The 18,259-nt window shown below is 39.0% G+C and overlaps 1 protein-coding gene and 1 pseudogene across 3 annotated transcripts in view; both read left to right on the top strand.

Moving 5' to 3' along the window:
* VGLL4 (vestigial like family member 4) overlaps positions 1–18,259 on the top strand; it is a 153,458-nt gene that overhangs the window by 22,016 nt on the left and 113,183 nt on the right. The window lies entirely within an intron of this gene.
* Positions 14,139–15,228, top strand: LOC118990898 (serum paraoxonase/arylesterase 2-like; annotated as a pseudogene).

Raw genomic sequence — 18,259 nt, 5'->3', positions numbered from 1 at the left:
GGCGACTTAGCCAGTGCTTGTCTTTGAGCTGCATCTGACTCCCCATCCTCCCTTTTTTCCTCACTTTTCCCCTTTACTCCCTTGCCTTTCCTCTTGGTATCTGATACACAGTGGCTTTCAAACATTTTTGACTAGAGCAGAGTAAAAAAACATTGACCTGTGACCCTTGTGTTTTTCATATAGTGACATAAATGATACACAAGCTCAGGAAACAATAGTTATGCTGACTTTGCACAGTGTAGTTTGATTTACCTGTTTTATTCTTCCATTTACTTTATTTAAGTAAAAGTTGAGGCATGACTCATTAAATTGATTTTAGGATCCACTGATGATTTCAGACCTGCAGTTGAGAAACGTGATTTGTTTATATCTCCTTTGTTGGGTAAACTTATTTCTGGCTCCCCCCTTTATGTGCTGGAAAGAGTTGACTAGCACATGGGCCATTGAGCCCAGGGTATCAGACATGCTGGGATTATCGGTGACTGAACAGGAATGATGTCATTATATTGTTCTCTTTCAAGAGCACTAGTGGACTTGGCACAGCAATTGTAAGCATACATATCTACCCCATTAGAGGCAGTTCCTCTCTGTTCAAAGCCTGTATTGTTCCTGGTTTCTAGAGTCAGTACTCCAGAAAGTGGTCAGTCCCCTTTGGTTGAACCTGTTTAGCTCCCTCTTGTTCCCTGAAGAGTGCTGCTAGCTGCCGCCATGGCTCCGTTGAGGCTGCCTCCCTAGTAGAGGGTGATTAAGAGGGCACTGATCTGATTCTTTGTAGACTAATTTAGTGGCTTCGGACACTGCATTTGTGATTTTTATCCTTTATATCCTAAGTGGCTGAAAGGGGTACCCGCTGCTCTCAGTAATATTGATTCTCAAAGAAAGGGGGAAGATATTTGTAAGCATTCTGAAAACGCCTTTTCAGGTGATTCTGATGCTGGTCTCTTCGCCCAGATGAGAGCCACGGGTTTAAGAGGATTCCTAGAGGCGTTCTGGATCTGCATCTTTAAGAAGGAGGGTCTAGATCCTTCTGGGCTTGAGGTATACTAATCCTTTGGCTGTGATGTATCCTTTAACCAGAGTCACCAGTTGTTTATATTATATCTCATTTCCTTTGTCATATCCTCTCTCTCTCTCCACACACACACACACACACACACACAGCAGGTCCTTGAATAATTTTGTCTAACATTTTGTTATAATGTTTATGAAGTGCCTAGGCACATAACTCTTGTTCATATCAGTTAGCCTGTGTAAAATTTGTTTTGTTATACATTGTTTCACTTAAAGTGGCAGAACTTGATGATGTTAAGTGAGGACTTACTGTGTACACACACACACACACACACACAGAGGGATGTGTGTGTTATTTTCCTGAAACATTTGAGAGTAAATGGGAGATATGCCTCTTTATTCTTAAGTACTTGAATGTGTATTTCCTACAAATGAGAATATTCTTTCATAACCACAATATGGTTATCTTCATTAAAATGTTAATTATATAGACGGATAAAACTGGGCATAACATCTTTATGCTTATAGTTCTTTTACAACTTCATGACCAGAATATGAATTTATAATGTACTATAAAAGCCACGATACAATAGATGATGATCTGCTACAACTACACCCTCTTTCTTCACTAGTGTATAAGCACTCACTGCTATTGGGCTACGTTTGATTCTTTTCAAGATTTTATTTATTTTATTTCTTAGAGAGGGGAAGGGAGGGGAGAAGAGCGGGAGAGAAATACCAGTGTATGGTTGCCTCTCACACTCCCCACACTGGGGACTGGCCTGCAACAGAGGCATGTGCCCTGGCTAGAAATTGAACCAAAGATCCTTTGGTTTGCAGACAGGTGCCCAATACACTGATCTGCACCAGCCAGAGCATGACTCTTCAGTGTCGTTGTGCCTGTACTGCCCTGTGTCCTTCCACACAATTTATGACCTTCATTGTTTTTTTAAAATCCTCACCCAAGCATATGTTTATTGAGCTTGGAGAGAGAGGAGGTGCGGGGGGGAGAGAGAGAGAGAGAGAAAGAGAAGAGAGAGAAACATCAATATGAGAGAGAAACCCTTACACACCCCAACTGGCCATTGAACCTGTAACTTTTTGGTGTTTGGGACGATGCTCCAACCAACTGACCCACCTGGCCAGGGCTTCCACACCACTTTTATCTTGTGCACTCTTATAAAATATCTTATTGTACAGATTATGGTGACATAACTCTTAGTGCAAATGCCTCAATTTCATATTGGGTTTGTTTTGGTCCTTTTCTCATGAGAGAAAAATGCAAATATATTCACTGAAATTGTGTGCCAATGCTTGATTAAACACTAGGTGTATGATTCAGAATATGATTATGTCAGATTTTTAGAGAAGCTTCTGATTGAAATAACAATACGAGTAAAAATTCCTCACAGGTCACTGAATATTTGTCTGTGGGCCTCAGTTTAAGGATTACGTGTTATCTCATTTAGTTCTCACAATGGCCCTATTCAGTAGATACTATTATTAGTTCCCTTTTATAGATAAGGAAGTGAAGGTTTACACAGCTTAAATAATTAAGAGTATCCTGACTCTCAAAGTCTACACTCTTCATTTCTCTACCTTCTCAGATAGAGGGCATTGAAGGCTTGACTGCTGATATTAAATGTAAACAAAAGAAAATAAAACCATATATACTACCTCCACTAATAAGTCAGCATAGGGGTTTTCACTTGGAAAAGATTTCCCAGGCAGTGAAATAGCATTTTCAAAGCATTAAGTAGCTAGCTGTCTATCATCAGTCAGACGTTCAGGGTGGGCGGAAGCACGTACTCAGAACTGCCGTGACTCTGCCTCCCACGTAGGTGGCTCGTTCTCTCTCTCTCTCTCTGCCACAGACCTTTTCTTTATATTGAACTTTTGTTTCCAGTAAGGGCCTTAGTTAAGAAGAGGATCTCTGCTCCCATTCTTCATTGCCAAAGTGTTCAAGTAGCCACAAGATGACCACAGAGAATTGGGTGGGTGGTTGGACTTGACCTTTGACTCTGTGAGTCTACATTAGACTTGAGATGTGTTCATGGCAAGGATCCTGTTCCATGTTGCTTTGTATTTTAAGCATGTACTATTTGGTGCGTATGATTTTGAAATATCTGTTGGTAATGAAGTAAACCACTGGATGAAAGGCTCATCTCCAAGAAATTTATTTAGCACTAGCAAAACTGACTCAGTGTGATTATCATTATTCTTAATAATGTACACATTCAAAAGAGTACTGTATTCCATTTGCTAATTCTTCATAGTTTGCAAAACACTTTATTTGGTATTTATAACAAGAATATTTGCAGTGGGCTGAGTGGGGGTGGGTATCAGAAAAAAAATTAAACTTGAAGAAGTTGAATCCCTAACTCAAGGTTAAAATGTTTACCAAAAGAAAAGAAGCTTGAGGTGCCACCCCCCAAACCCATGCCCCTGTGTGCAGTAATAGGTTATAATCATCAGAGTAGCAATGAGTAAGTCAGTCAGCTGTTGCTGGGTAATGCAGAGCCCTCCAGGGTAAGAAGTCGGAAGGTCTTGGGGAGTTCCTTTCTCGGACTCCATGTTCCCAAGCCTCCGTTTCATTTTTAAATGAGGACTGAGGATTTACTGCCCTTTCTAAAGGTTGGAGTCACTAATAATATGTTTTGTGTCTTCGGTTATTTTCCACAAACAATGATGTTGAAAATATGTCTCAGTCTATTTTCCTTTAAAAAAGTTTCATGAAACGTAAGGGGGGATAGTATTGTATGCATCTTTAAGACACTGTAGGAATGGTCAGCTGCTTTAATTAAAGTTTGCCTCCCAGGGGAGATACCTGGCATTTAATAAAAAGGCTATTACAAATGTCTGTGCTATTTTTATATCAGATAAAATTAACATAATAAATGTTAGAAATGGATCTCCACTGGTGAAAATAATGGCTTGTTAATTAGCATAATGGATGCTGAAAATAGATTCTCCCACCAAATAGCTCTTTAGCACTTGAGGATGGTTCATTATGTTTCCTTTAAACTAATGTTTCTCTACCTTTAGAAATCCATGCTTTCCTTTAGTACACATAAAAGTGCTATGAGCTATTTTAATGTCCTTTACAATTTAGTTTAAAATACCAGTCAAGAAACTTTGGATGAAGTATTTGCTTTTTTTCATTTGATGATACATGTTTGTGGATGTCCACTTTGCCTCTCGGCATGCCCTCTCCATTCTCTCTTACCCTCTCTGCATCTGAAGAATCACTGCCCTAGCTAGTATCTCGTTGAGTGCAAGCAGCCATCCTTTGTTGGCTGTGTCTTCTAAACTCGTGTGAAAGTCGCTGTCTTCTCCACCACCTGGCTCCTTAGTGTCCACCCTATAAGGTGGTACATTCAGACCTACCATTGATTTTTGCATCTGGTCAAATTTAATGTAGTATACCTAGGACTACCACCAATTGTGATTTTTGTCCAAGAGTTCTTGGGTCTGAAGGGGGTAGGGCAGACTGGTGACAAGTGCATGAAGTGGCCAAGTGTGAAACTGTAGGGAGCAGTGGGAACCCTGGAGAACAGAAGGCCTCTACTCCTTTACAAGGGGCAGCCACACCTGGCTCTGGCCAGTGTTATGTCAGAGCTGGCTCTTGGGAGCTGACTCTGTGCATCTCTTCCCCACTCTGAACTTCACATTGCGGTTTAAAACCATTCGTTGTACCATTTGCAGGCGTACCTTTCTTCCTTTGCTTTGTTGTGCTTCACAGATGTTGCATCTTTTACAAATTGAGGGCAAGCTCCTTCACTAGCAAAAAGATAAGTCGTTTTATTGTACCTGCAATATCTCTGAGGCATGCCTGTATCATGTCACTGGTTCCAGCTGACTGCTTTTACATGGGAATATTGGGCTGGATTTATCAAATATTTTGAATTTTCATGTGAGCCAGACAGTAGTTCCCCTTGCCAAGATTGGAGCTATAAGTATGATCCACTACGTGCTTGCTGGTATAGTCTCAATACTTCTATTAAAACAACTTAAAATAATGGTAGTTTTTTTTTTTAACACTACCTACGTTGGTTTCCCTCCTCTTCCCCATTGTAGCTATGAATTTCTACAGCAAGTCTGTAAGAGCTGAAAAAGGTACATCCCCTAGTACCTATTGTTATCTGAATGTGGAAATTATTTTGGATGTGTGTATTTTTCCCCATTCAGGGTTTTTGTTAAAACACAAAGGCCACATCTTTCCTTCTCCTTTTTACTTTCTAAAAGATTTATGTTATGCACTCATGAGATACTTGTTGACTTGGCATTTGATGTGGATATTGAATCTAGATTGTGAAAAATCAAACTTGTTACATCCTTTGTGGCTTTAGATTTATTGTAACTGCCTTTTTACTGGATTGCACTCTTGATTCCATGTAGATGAAAAGAATATATCTTCCTATTTGAAATCTGGAGAAATTACTGTTTATGTCATCTGTCTTTCTGTATATGTGCTTTTTCCTCTGAAAAATATTGACTACATGTCACTTTTTTCATGGGACTTGACCCAGTTCAACTGGGGTTTAGTCATTTTTTTAAAATGAATTAGAAAAGGGATGAAACTTTATTCTTCTTACCCCTTGCTTACTGTTTTGTTCACCTAATGGTGAACAAAGGAGTTGAGAAGAATGAATTTTCATTTTCTTAGCAAAGTGCTAGTTGATGGTACTTTGAACAAAACAGTTTAAATTACAAAGGAGGACAAACTATTTTTGGAGTAAAATGTCAAGTCTGAACAAATGCTTCTAGCTACTCTGTTACCAAAAATCCTTCAAAATAACAAAATATAGGCATTAAAAGAATTTGTAATACTCCTGGAAAACTGGAAAAGGTACCTATCTTTAGTAGACCAAAAGTTAGGAAGGATTTCTGGATTATTAAAAACAGGTGGGATTAGACTGACAAAATGAAAACAAAAAGAAAAAAGCATAACCCAAAACACAGGTGCAAAAGAAAACAGAAGTAAAAGCAGAGTTTACAGTGACTAACAACTACCAACAGGAAGGAGCCCTGGAGCAGAAGTCAGGAAATTGAAGTATTCCATTTACAACAATGAGCCCCTAGCTAAGAAGTAAGATCTGTGCTGTCAAGAAAGTGAACATCTGTCTTGAAAGCACTCCTTCTGAGAGTTTAGGGATCTGAGAGAGCAGCAGAGTAGAGTTCAAGGTCACCATGGACACCCCCAACAAAAAAGGTGCTGGGGAAAGCAGTGGGCAGTATCTACTGAAGTCCTTTGCCACTAGAGGAAAGTCTTTATTTTGGCAGGTTTGTGTGTTTTTCTTCCAACCTGCCTTTCTGCTTGCTCCTCACTTATATACCCTAAACTCAGCAAACCCCGTCACTGCATACCGTCAAAACTCTTACATACAACCTATATTTGACCCTTCCCAAAGAGAATCCCAGTATTAGAGAGGAAGCATGCATTAGTTGCCCTTGTTAATGGACCCGATCTTTTATTTTTTTTAAAGATTTTATTTTTAGAGAGAAGGGAAGAAAGGGGAGAAAGAGAGGGAGAGAAGCATCGATGTGTGGTTGCTTCTCCTGGGTCCCCCACTGGGGACCTGGCCTGCAACCCAGGCATGTGCTGTGACTGGACATCTAACTGGCAACCCTTTTCTTTGCAGGCCTGTGCTCAATCCACTGAGCTACACCAGCCAGGGCCTGGTCTTTTATTCTTAAATATGAATGAATATTAAAGGGTCATCAGACCATTGAAGAAAACAGGATGAAAGAAATGACCCAGAGTAGTAAGCAGACATTGGGGAATATAAAAGCTAAAAAAAAAAACATGTTAGCTGGGCTCTTCTGAGAAATTTGAGATAGTGAATATATTAAATAAAAGTAGCCTGCTATGAAGAGATCACTTAAACAGTGAATTGCATGGAAGTTTATTTATTTTATTTATTTTTTTAATATATTTTATTGATTATACCATTACAGTTGTTCTATTCCCCTCCTTCATTCCCCTCCACCCGCACACCCCCTCCCCCATGCATGGAAGTTTAAAATACAGTCATTGAACTTAAAATATTAAACAGGTTGGTTTGAGAATTGAATGGATGTGATTAAAAACAAATTGAACGATCTGGAGGAAAGGCAACAAAATTTGTGTACACTGGGAAATTAGGAGGTAATACAGATCAACTCCAAGATCTTAAATGTCATCACTGATGGAGGTTCCTGTGGGATGAGGGCAAAAAAGTATTGAGAAGAAGATTCATTTATTGGAAAAATAGGTAATGTATGAGTCAGATGAACAGCCAAAATAATAACAGGGAGTAAAAAAAAAAAGATCTCTGCTTTTATCCTTATATAGTAGACCAGGGGTGTCAAACTTATTTTCACTGGGGCCCACATCAACCTTGAGGTTGCCTTCAACGGGCTGAATATAATTTTAGACTGTGTAAATGTAGCTACTCTTTAACTAGGGGTAAGGAGCTCGGCACTGCTGTGGGTAGAAACAAGGTGTCAGGCCGGACTGAATGTAGTAGAGGGCTGGAATTGGCCCTCAGGCCTTGTGTTTGCCACCTGTGCAGTCGACCCTCTCCCTTATCCACAGGGGATGCTGGTGAGTTCCAAGATGCCCAGCGAACACTGGGAACCAAAAATAGTACCTGAGACTTCAATGTTAAGTTAGTAGGCATTGAACAATTTAGTGTAATTAGGAATACTTCAATTTATTTGTTGTTATTAGAAAATCAGTCTTTCTTTAAGAAACAACCTTATAGAGGTTTTTGTATTTCAGGAACATTTAGAGAAGCCAAATTAAGGTCAGTGAACAATACAATAAAAATGTGAGGAAGGTCTGTAGCTCCTGGGTTTGTGACAAAGAGCCCTACTAAACAAATTCGATCTAGACTGGTTCTAATATAATTCTTCCTCTAGTGAAGGCAGTGAGGGGATTTACAAGATTATATTCCTTCAATAGGTATTATTGAGAGTCACATTTGTACAGAGTGCCTTGCTTCAGCTTTGAGCAGAACACATTAAAATATATAAGGCATAACTCTTAATATCTAGCAAGAGGTAGACTTCAGTGTAGGCAGTTGTATTAGTTTTCAATTGCTGCTGTAACAGTTAACCACAAACTTTACTGGCTCAAAACAACACACCCATTTATTTTATTCTGTTGATCTTAATTTGGCTTCTCTAAATGTTTCTGAACTTAGCGATTTTGTTTTGATTGGCAGGTTAGGTCTACTTTTCCACATTATTTACCTTCTGTCAGCTTTAGAGGAATTTCAGAGATAAATTACAGGGAGCTACTTTACTGTCACATGAGTACAGCATATTTTCTTAGCCTTTTTGTAGTAAATTGTAAGCTACTTTTCCCTCTAAAAATGGATCATTCTGGTCACCAGGTAGGTAGATAATTCAGTTTGAGGTCAGGCTCTGCTTGCCTATATCCATAACACCTAATTTTCTTTTCTGCAGTGTAAATATAAATTTTATAAGCAAAAGGAAAGACTTAATATTTATCATAACTGAGTATATTCCATTAGCAGCATTTTATCCAAGCACAGTCAATTACTCTTAATATTTGTTGAAAATATAGCTATTCTGATTGTAGAGGGCTAAATGTTGATTACCTATTTTTCAAGAGTATGTAATTAAAGTTTAAAGGAATTGATAATTGCTCCTCAAGTATGTGCATACTTAGTATGTTGAATTTTATTTTCATGTATGAGTTTGATTGTATTAAACTCGAATTTCAGTTTAGATTTATGGCAGTCTCATGATTTGATATTTACATGTCATATGTGAGGTACAAATAATTTTATAAATCAGTTGCCCTGATATTAATAACATGAGGGACTAAGCATAGTTGAAGCTTATCAATTAGAAGATAATCAGTTGTGGTTGAATGCATGTACACTTAACATGTGTTCTATGGGTGAATACATTTATTGTTTACATTGTGGAGGGGAGGCAAAGGTTTAAGAAAATATTTGGTTTTCCATTTAATTTGAATATTAATGGTTAATCTTGGCTATTGAACTTCAAAATTTGTATTACCATAATGCTGTGGGGTGAAGATTCGTAAGTTTAGAATCTAAACTTTGGCTGTGGAGAGTGGGATAGGATCTTCCTGTAGTAAGAATGAAAGTAGTTTTTTAAAAATTTTGTTTGTAAATGTAATAATATTTATGTGCTGTGCTATTTCCTAGTGAGGCCAATGGGCTACTGAATATTTTACAGCAGAATGTTGTGAAGTGCCAAAGGCTGGTTTTGGAATTTGATGTGTGTCATTCTCTTGAAACAATTGATACACAAAAATTTTATGTAAGGTTTTATAGTGGATGCTGTACCTCCCAGATCCTACCTACTGCTGGTCATGTGCCAGCCTGTGTTCTCAGCTATTAGCTCTCAGCTGAAGGGGGTCTGGTTTTCCAGGCTTACACCCTTTCCTAAGTGCAGTCTGCATTCAGGGACTGGTGGATGAAGTGGTATAAAGGTCCAGCCAACCCTCTTGCCCTGACTGTGAAGGGGAGGCTGAGGCCGTTATGATGTCATCATAGGCTAACTTCTCTGTCTGCTCCTGCCTCCTTCCCTGCTCCTACAGGGGTGATCAGAAGAGCACTCTCCTACACACTTCCCTCCATGCTATCTCCATCTCAGTCTTCTTTCTAGGGAACCTAACTTGCAGAAGACCTCTACTTTCATTGGAGCACTTCTGTGCCATTTAGGATTACTGGGATGGATAGGACCTTGATTATCTCCTTGTACAATCTTCTTGCTAATGCTAAGGTGTCCCTATTTCATTACACTGTCAATCATTAAACACTTAGAGGAGCCAGAACAGTTTTTTTATTATGTGGCAATGTGTGTTCATGTAACTTTCTCTCCTTGGACACACCTCTGTTCCCAGTAGCTTAGAACATCTCTTCCAGTCCTTGGAACTGTTCCAGTTTCCATTCTTGGGATATTTGAAGGAAGTTTTATTTCCCCTAAATTTTCTCCGGTCCTATTGTAATGCCTCCTTTTCTCACCTACTTATTATATGATGTTTTTTTTAACCAGCTTTATTGAGGTATAATTGACAGATAATTGTATATACCTAAGGTGTACGCTGTGATGGCTTGATATATATGTACATTATTAAATAATAACCACAATAAAATTAACACCCATTACCTACCTCATATATTTTTGTTTGTTTTTTTTTTTCTGAGAGAACAATTATGAACTACTCTCAGCAAATTCATGTGTCCAGTACATTGTTATTAACTGTAGTCACCCTGCTCTACATTAGATCCCCAGAACCTACTCATCTGTTAACTGGAAGTATGTGCCCCTGGACCAGCATCTCTGTTTCTACCCCCCAGTCCCTGGTAACCACTTTTCTACTTTCTGTTTTTATGAGTTTGCCTTTTTTGATTTCACATCTATATGCGAGATTGTACTGTATGTGTTTCTGTCTGGGTTATTTAACCTAACAAAATGCCCTCTAGATTCATCTATATTGTCTCAAATGGCAGGATTTCTTTCTTTTATGTATACAATAATATTTCATTGTACACATATAAACTCTATTTTTTTTACTTCTTCATTTGTTGACAGACACACAGATTATTTCCGTATCTTGGTTATTGCGAATAATGCTTCAATGAACATGGAATTGCAAATACCTCTTTGAGATGCTGTTTTCATTTTCTCTGTATATATACCCAGAAGTGGAGTTGCTGGATCATACATGACAGCTCTATTTATAATTTTTTGAGGAAGCTCCATACTGTTTTCCATAGTGGTTAATTTATATTCCTACCAACAGTACACAAGGGTTCTCTTTTCAACACATCCTCACCAATACTTATTGTCTTGTCTTTTTGACAATAACTATTCTAACAGATGTGACCATTGATTTTTGGATTTGCATTTCCCTGATGATTAGTGATGTGAGCACCTTTTCAGGTACTAATATTGGACATTAGTATGTCTTCTTTAGAAAAAAGTTTTTGAAGGTTCTTTGCCCATTTTTTGTCAGGTTATTTATTTATTTTTCTGTTGAGTTATATGAATTCCTTACATAGCTTGGATATTAAGCCTTTATCAGATATGTGGTTTGCAGTTTTTTTCTATTTCATGGGTAAACTTTTTATTTATTTATTTTTTTGCTGTTTAAAAATTTGATCTAGTCCTGCTTGTTTACTTATACTTTTGTTTCCTATACTTTTGGTGTCATATCCAAAATGTCATTGCCTAGACCCAAATCAAAGAACTTACCCTATATGTTTTCGTTTAGAATTTTTACCAGTTTAGATTTTATGTTTAAGTCTTTAATGGATTTTGAGTTGATTTTTGCCTATGGCATAAAACAAGTATTAAATTTCATTATTTTATGTGTTTTCCCAGCACCATTTATTAAAGAAACTAGTCTTTCCCCATTCTGTACATTCGGTACACTTGTCATAGATTAGTTGACAGTATACATGTGGATTTGTTTCTGGGCTCTTGATTCTGTTCCATTGTGTCTTTTTATGCTAATACCGTACTGTTTTGATTAGTTTGGCTTTGTAATATAATTTGAAATCAAGGAGTATGATAACTCCAGCTTTGTTCTTCTTTCTCAATGTTGGTTTGACTATTCAGGATCTTTTGTGATTCCATGTGAATGTTGGATTTTTTTTTTATATTGGTGAAAACGGCCATCAGAAATTTGAGAAGGATTGTAATGACTCCATAGATTGTTTTGGATAGCATGGACATTTTAATTATGTTAATTCTTCCAGTTTATAAACATAAGAAATCTTTCCACTTATTTGTGTCTGTTATTTATATTTTTAATTTCTTTTATCACCATCTTACAGTTTTCAGTGTAGAGATCTTTTTCCTCCTTGGTTAAATTTCTAAACCCATTTAAATTCTTAATTGTGTTTCAAGTTGTCTCTTAAATTTTTTTTAGATATTTGAAAAGTTGTTTATTTGGAAATGCTTATGCTTAGATCAAAGAAAAGGTGAAATGCCCTGGCTGGTGTGGCTCAGTTGGATGAACATTGTCCTATACACTGAAAGGTTGCAGTTTTAATTACCGGTCAAGGCACATACCTAGGTCGCAGGCTTGGTGCCAGTCGGGTTTGTATGAGAGGCAATTGGTCGATGTTTCTCTCTCACATTGATGTTTGTCCCCTCTCTCTCCCTCCCTTCTCTTCCCTCCCTTCCCTCCCTTCCCTCTAAAATCAGTGAGCATGTCCTCGGGTGAGGATAAAAAAAAAAAATACAAAGGGAGAAATAATTAGGATATATTGTCTCCATTATATACTAAGATTGATGCAATACTCGTTATATTCCCTATATCTTTTTTATAGAAAGCTTTCTTTATTCTTCTTAAATGTGGTTCAGACCAGTCCTTTGTGATATTACTACATTTCCCATACATGCTATTAGTTTTTATCTCATTTTAGGACCTTTGCACCAGCTTCTCTCTCTACCTGAAATACTCTCCCAAATATGAATTGCTGGCTTTTTCTTTATTTTTGGTCCTCAGCTTGAGTGGCGGGACCACAGTATGGCTTTCATGAGCCTGTGGCACTTTTGCCTTTGTACTTTTGCCTTCTTCATAAAAAATTATTAAGAATTATATTTTATGACTATTGATAAAAAGATATACTAATATATATTAAAACATTCTCTTCAGTCGAACAGTTCATATTTTCCTTCTGATTTTGAAAACAAACCACTTTCATGTGACCCCCAAAATATTGAGAGCTGTAGGCACCGTGCCTGCCTGTCCGCCTGAATGGCCACTCCCTCCTCTGTCTTGATATTATGTCACATGATATTATGAAACATACCCTATTTACTGCTGTAATCCTAGTGTCTAGAGAAGAATCAGGCTCATGAATAAATGAAGAAAGAAAGAGCCACTGGGCTCCACGTGAAGAATTCTGCTCTGATCAGATGAGACTTGGCCCTGGCTAGGTTGTGCAGTTGGTTGGAGGGTTGTCCTGAACACCAACATGGTTCCAAGTCTGATCCCCAGCCAGGGCACTACAGGAGGCAGCCTATCGATGTTTCTGTCTCACATCAATGTTTCTCCCTCTCTAAAAACACAATCAACAGACATATCCTTGGGTAAAGATTAAAAAAAATTTAAAAATACACGAGAATTTTATATTCTTAAAATGTTTTAAACCTTTATTAAATTTTAAAAATATAAATAATACCTGCTCATTGAGGGTAGTCTGATAAGTTCAGGAAAGTATGAAGGAAAAAAATCACAATCCCACCATCCATAGTAACTGTTTTGCTTTGTTCCTCACTGTTTCTCCGTGCATACCTTCTAGTTTAATACCATCACTGGTAGCTGCTGGATACATTTTTTAATATATTTTTTCATGTCACATAGTGTCCATATTTTTTAATGTTAGGAAATGTTCCCCAATACTTTTATGGTTGTATAATATATCATCCAATGCATTGGTCAAAACAGAGGCTGGATGGTCCTTTATTGTTAAATTTTAACGTTATTTCTGATTTTTCCCTTTTTTACCTAATGCTCCAGTGAGCATCTTTTATTCAGTCAGCTTTTCTATCTCCTTCCTCTTTTAGGGTTAATTCCGTATGTTGAGTTCCTAAAGGTGAAGAATTAGCCCCAACGATGTGTCTGTGCTGTTTTACTATGTCTATTGTGGTGGTCCACTTTTTTTAAAACTCTTCTCTGGCTCTTATCTTTGTCACATAAAATTGAACTTTCAGTTAAATAACTGTTTGATAAGTAGAATTAATAGCTTACTATTTTCTATTTATTGCTTTACATGTCAGTGTATTATTTCCAAGTAGGTGAAAGTTCTTGAGGCTGGATTCTATGTTCTTAATTCACAGTACCTAGCACAGTGTAGAATTCATACCAGGTGCTTAGTTTTGGTTGATTGGTTGAGAAAAAAGAATTTTAGAAGGGAAGCTAATTCTGGGGAGAATATGATAAAACTTTATTGATATCAGATTAGATTGTCACTCTAGAAATAGGAATTTGGAATTTATTCCTTAAAGACTACTCATCGAGGCTGGAGGTGGGGCAGAGCACAGCCTCCTGTGGCCCCAAGCCGAACTTGGGCACCGCCCATAGTGCTGCCCTGCCAGGCCCGAGTGAAGGGCGTGGTTCATGTGCCATGAGGCACCTGGTGGGTCTGAGCCTGCTGGGGATAGTGCTGGTGCTTCTGGTCTAGAGGCTCCTGGCACTTAGCAATCTGCTTAAAGCCTCCAGTGAAGTAGGATCTGCAGACCTTCTGAACTGCGTCGAAGCTGGCGCTGAGGATAGTGACATACTTCCCAGTGGTCTTTCTTTACTTTCTTTCTTTACTGTGGGTCTGCAATGTCCAGGACTTGTTCTGCACCAGATATGCCTGGAGGAATACTGCCTGATGGATCTAAAAGAAGAAAAAACCTGAGGACATTGAAATTAAGAATCAGCTGGGAGTTTAATTTGGCTTTTTAATCCACATGGAATCAGCACTTTCGTAGACGACAGCAGTTTACCTCTTGGTGGAAACCAATCAGAATTTAAGAATACAATGGGAGTTTTTAAATGTGAAGAAGATAATTCTTCTTTGCATCAAGAAACAATGGAACATGAACTTTTTCCAAGAGTGAATTGATGCCATAGCTGTTGCACCTGCACATTTCTGTGCCACCGGTCACCACTGTTTCTCTGATCCTTTCTTGCTTGAACTTACACTGAACAAATGTTGTTTACAGTGTAGTCCAGATGAAGTTAGAGTGGTAGCAGAAGGATTTGATTGGGCAAATGGTATCAATGTTTCTTTCACCTGATAAAAAGTACATTTATGTTGCTAGCATATAGGCTCATGAAATTCATATTTCGGAAAAACATCCTAATATTTAATTTAGCTGAAGGTACTCAAGTTCGACACATTGGTGGATGATTTCCCTGTTGATCCTTCTTTGGGGGACGTCTTGGTGTAGACTATTGTCCTAATGGCCAGAAGCTCTTTATTTATGACCTGAACAGTCCTCCCTCATTGCTGCTCTCACTGCTGAGAGGTTCTCGGCATCCAGAATATTCTATGGGAGAAGCCTCCAGTGACTCTAGTTTATGCCAACAACAGATCTGTACTCCAAGGAAGTTCTGTGGTCTCAGTATGTGACAGGAAGCTGCTCACAGGCACTTTGTACTGCAGAGCCCTGAATTGTGAACTCGAAATGGTACTTTTGGTATGCACATGTTCTAACTTTTCTTAACATTTAATTTCCTATAAATTGCTGATTCTGAGGGAACTTAACTAGCAAAGTTAAGCCAGAAATGTATGACTCATATAGTTAGTTTTATTTCAGAAAGGAAAGGTCCCTCCAGTTCCTACAGAACCTTTAACATAAAAGGAAAATGAACAGTATTTTTAAAATGTCAAGTAAAGGAGAGAGAAGACAGCTGCTTTTGAAGTGAATACACTTAGCACAAAATAAACCTCACCTCTTCCTTTCAACAGCCAGAGCATGAATTCATTGAAATAGGGTAGATCCTGTTTCCTTAAAGTGTGAGTGACTTCTGTTCTGACAGTGTGGTCACTGACCATTCAGAGCTACTGACAGGCAGGTAACACGTTTGGGTGTTTTGTATTTACATCATTGTTTTTTTAAATATATTTTATTGATTATACCATTACAGTTGTTCTATTCCCCCCCTTCATTCCCCTCCACCCTCATACTCCCTCCCCCACCATTCTCCCCCCCTTAGTTTATAATCACGTGTCTCAAGTTCTTTAGATTCTATATTTCCCCTACTATTCTTGCCCTCCCCCCATCTATTTTCTACCTACTGTCTATGCTATTTTCTGTACCTTCTCCCCCCTTCTCCTCCTCCCACTCCCCTGTTGCTAACCCCCCATGTGTTCTTCATTTCTATGGTTCCACTCCTGATCTAGCTGTCCTCTTGGTTTGCTTTTGTTTTAGGTGTGGTTGTTAATAACTGTGAGTTTGCTGTCCTTTCACTGTTCATATTTTTCATCTTCTTTTTCTTAGATAAGTCCCTTTAGCATTTCATATAATAAGGGCTTGGTGATGATGAACTCCTTGAACTTGACCTTATCTGAGAAGCACTTTATCTGCCCTTCCATTCTAAATGAAAGTTTTGCTGGATAAAGCAATCTTGGCTGTAGGTCTTTGGATTTCATGACTTGGAATACTTCTTTCCAGCCCCTTCTTGCCTGGAAGGTCTCTTTTGAGAAATCCGCTGACAGTCTGATGGGTACTCCTTTGTAGGTGACTGTCCCCTTATCCCTTGCTGCTTCTAGGATTCTCTCCTTCATTTTAGTCTTGGCTAATGTAATTATGATGTGCCTTGGTGTGTTCCTTCTTGGGTCCAACTTGTTTGGGACTCTCTGAGTTTCCTGGATTTCCTGGAAGTCTATTTCCTTTGCCAGACTGGGGAAGTTCTCCTTTATTATTTGTTCAAATAAGTTTTCCACTCGTGGCTGTTCCTCTTCCCCTTCTGGTACCCCTATCATTTGGATGTTGGAATGTTTAAATATGTCCTGGAGGTTCCTAAGCCTCTCCTCATTTTTTTGAATTCTCATTTCTTCATTCCTTTCTGGTGGGATGTTTTGTTCTTCCTTCTGGTCCATTCCATTGATTTGAGTCCCAGTTTCCTTTCCATTGCTATTGGTTTCCTGGACATCTCCCTTTATTTCAATTAGTTTAGCCTTCATATGTTCCTCTAATTTGTGACTATAATCAACCAGTTTTGTGAGCATCATGAGAAACAGTGTCTTGAACTGTGCATCTGAGAGGCTTGCAATTTCTCGGTCACTTAGAATTATTGGCTCTGGGACTTTGAGTTCTTCTTGCGCCATCTTTTGGGCTGTTCGTGCCTGTTCCGTATCAGGATCGGAGCCCTAGGTGTTCACCAGAGCAGGGCAACTCAGTTGCTGGGTTGTGACGTTGTATGTGGGGGCAGGGTCAAAGAGGAGCAATGGCAGTTCCGTCTGCCGCCTCCCGACGCCTCGGCCCTCACCGGTGCGGCAGCTGCCACCGTCACCAGGGCCCGCGCGCGTTTTGTCCCACTGCATGCGAGTGTGCCACCACCGTCAGCCCTCGCCCCCTGGGGCCTGCATGATCCATCTCACTGTGAGCGAATGTGCGACCGGGGTCAGTCTGCCCCGCACCCTGACTGGGTGCGGGCCACTGGTGCGCCTAGGTCTGGGGGATCCTTCCTGCCTGACCCTGCTCCGCTGCTGGCTCCACCCCTCTTACCGTCCAGGTTGAATGGTTAGTTGTTGTCGGACTTCGTATAATTCAATTTTCTGTTCTTTGGCTGTGTCTTTGTTCTCCAAACCTTTGTTGTATTCAAACTTGGTTGTGGGAGAAGGCACAGTGTTTCCACCTATGCCTCCATCTTGGCGGAAGTCACCTACATCATTGTTTATTCTTAAAGAGTTGGAGTTATATTAAAGACTAACTAAAATCCGACAAAACCCTATAAAAAACAACAGCATTGATTCCATGGAAATGGGTTATCTCTGAGGGATAGCGGGGAGCAAAGCCCCAGCAGATGAGAACAAGGCTGGTACTGAGCCCTGGGAAAGGGAAGGGAGGGCTGTTGCCATTTACTGAGTCCTATTATAATGATGTGAACTTTTCCATATTTAATCCCTGTAGCAATACCACCATCCATCCATTCATTCTGCAAACACTTACTGAATGCTTATGACATCAAATGCCATGCTAAGTAAGAGGTAGAGACTGTCATCTCCATTTGGCAGAGAGCAGGACTTTGCCTATCATCCCATTGCAGTTTGGTGGCAGAGATGGAATGGGAAACCAGACTTGCCTGTTGTTGAAATTGATTTCCTTGTGCATATCCTTTCCATTGTGCTACCTCAAGTGTAGGAGAACAAAACACTGACTATTTGGAGTCAGTCATGCACGTTTCATTTAGAATTTTGTTAAGGAACTTGGCATAAGTGCTGTAGATGAGGAAAAAGTGGTGAAATGGAATCCACTAAGCCTGTAGGGTCTTTCCACTCCCCGCCACTGCCTTGCTGGAATTATTCTTGGTGTATCATGGGACCCCATGTTCTAATATAGTCTGCCTTGCATCTGACTTGCCACAATGTCTGATCACACATTGTGATCTCCCAGAGTGTCTGCATGTATTTTTGAATTATTTTTTGGTCACAATTTTTTGATTACTTTGAAGCAAAGTAATTTTTGAATTTTAAATTGAGTGTTGTTATTCCTCTTAGTAGGTATGAATCTGGTAGTGTTTTGAAATATT

The sequence above is a fragment of the Sturnira hondurensis genome, unplaced genomic scaffold (assembly GCF_014824575.4).
Source record: "Sturnira hondurensis isolate 20B ecotype Veracruz unplaced genomic scaffold, ASM1482457v3 Scaffold0000867, whole genome shotgun sequence".
Taxonomy (NCBI): domain Eukaryota; kingdom Metazoa; phylum Chordata; class Mammalia; order Chiroptera; family Phyllostomidae; genus Sturnira; species Sturnira hondurensis.
Note: the sequence above shows the minus strand (reverse complement) of the source record. Positions and strands in the feature narration are given on the sequence as shown.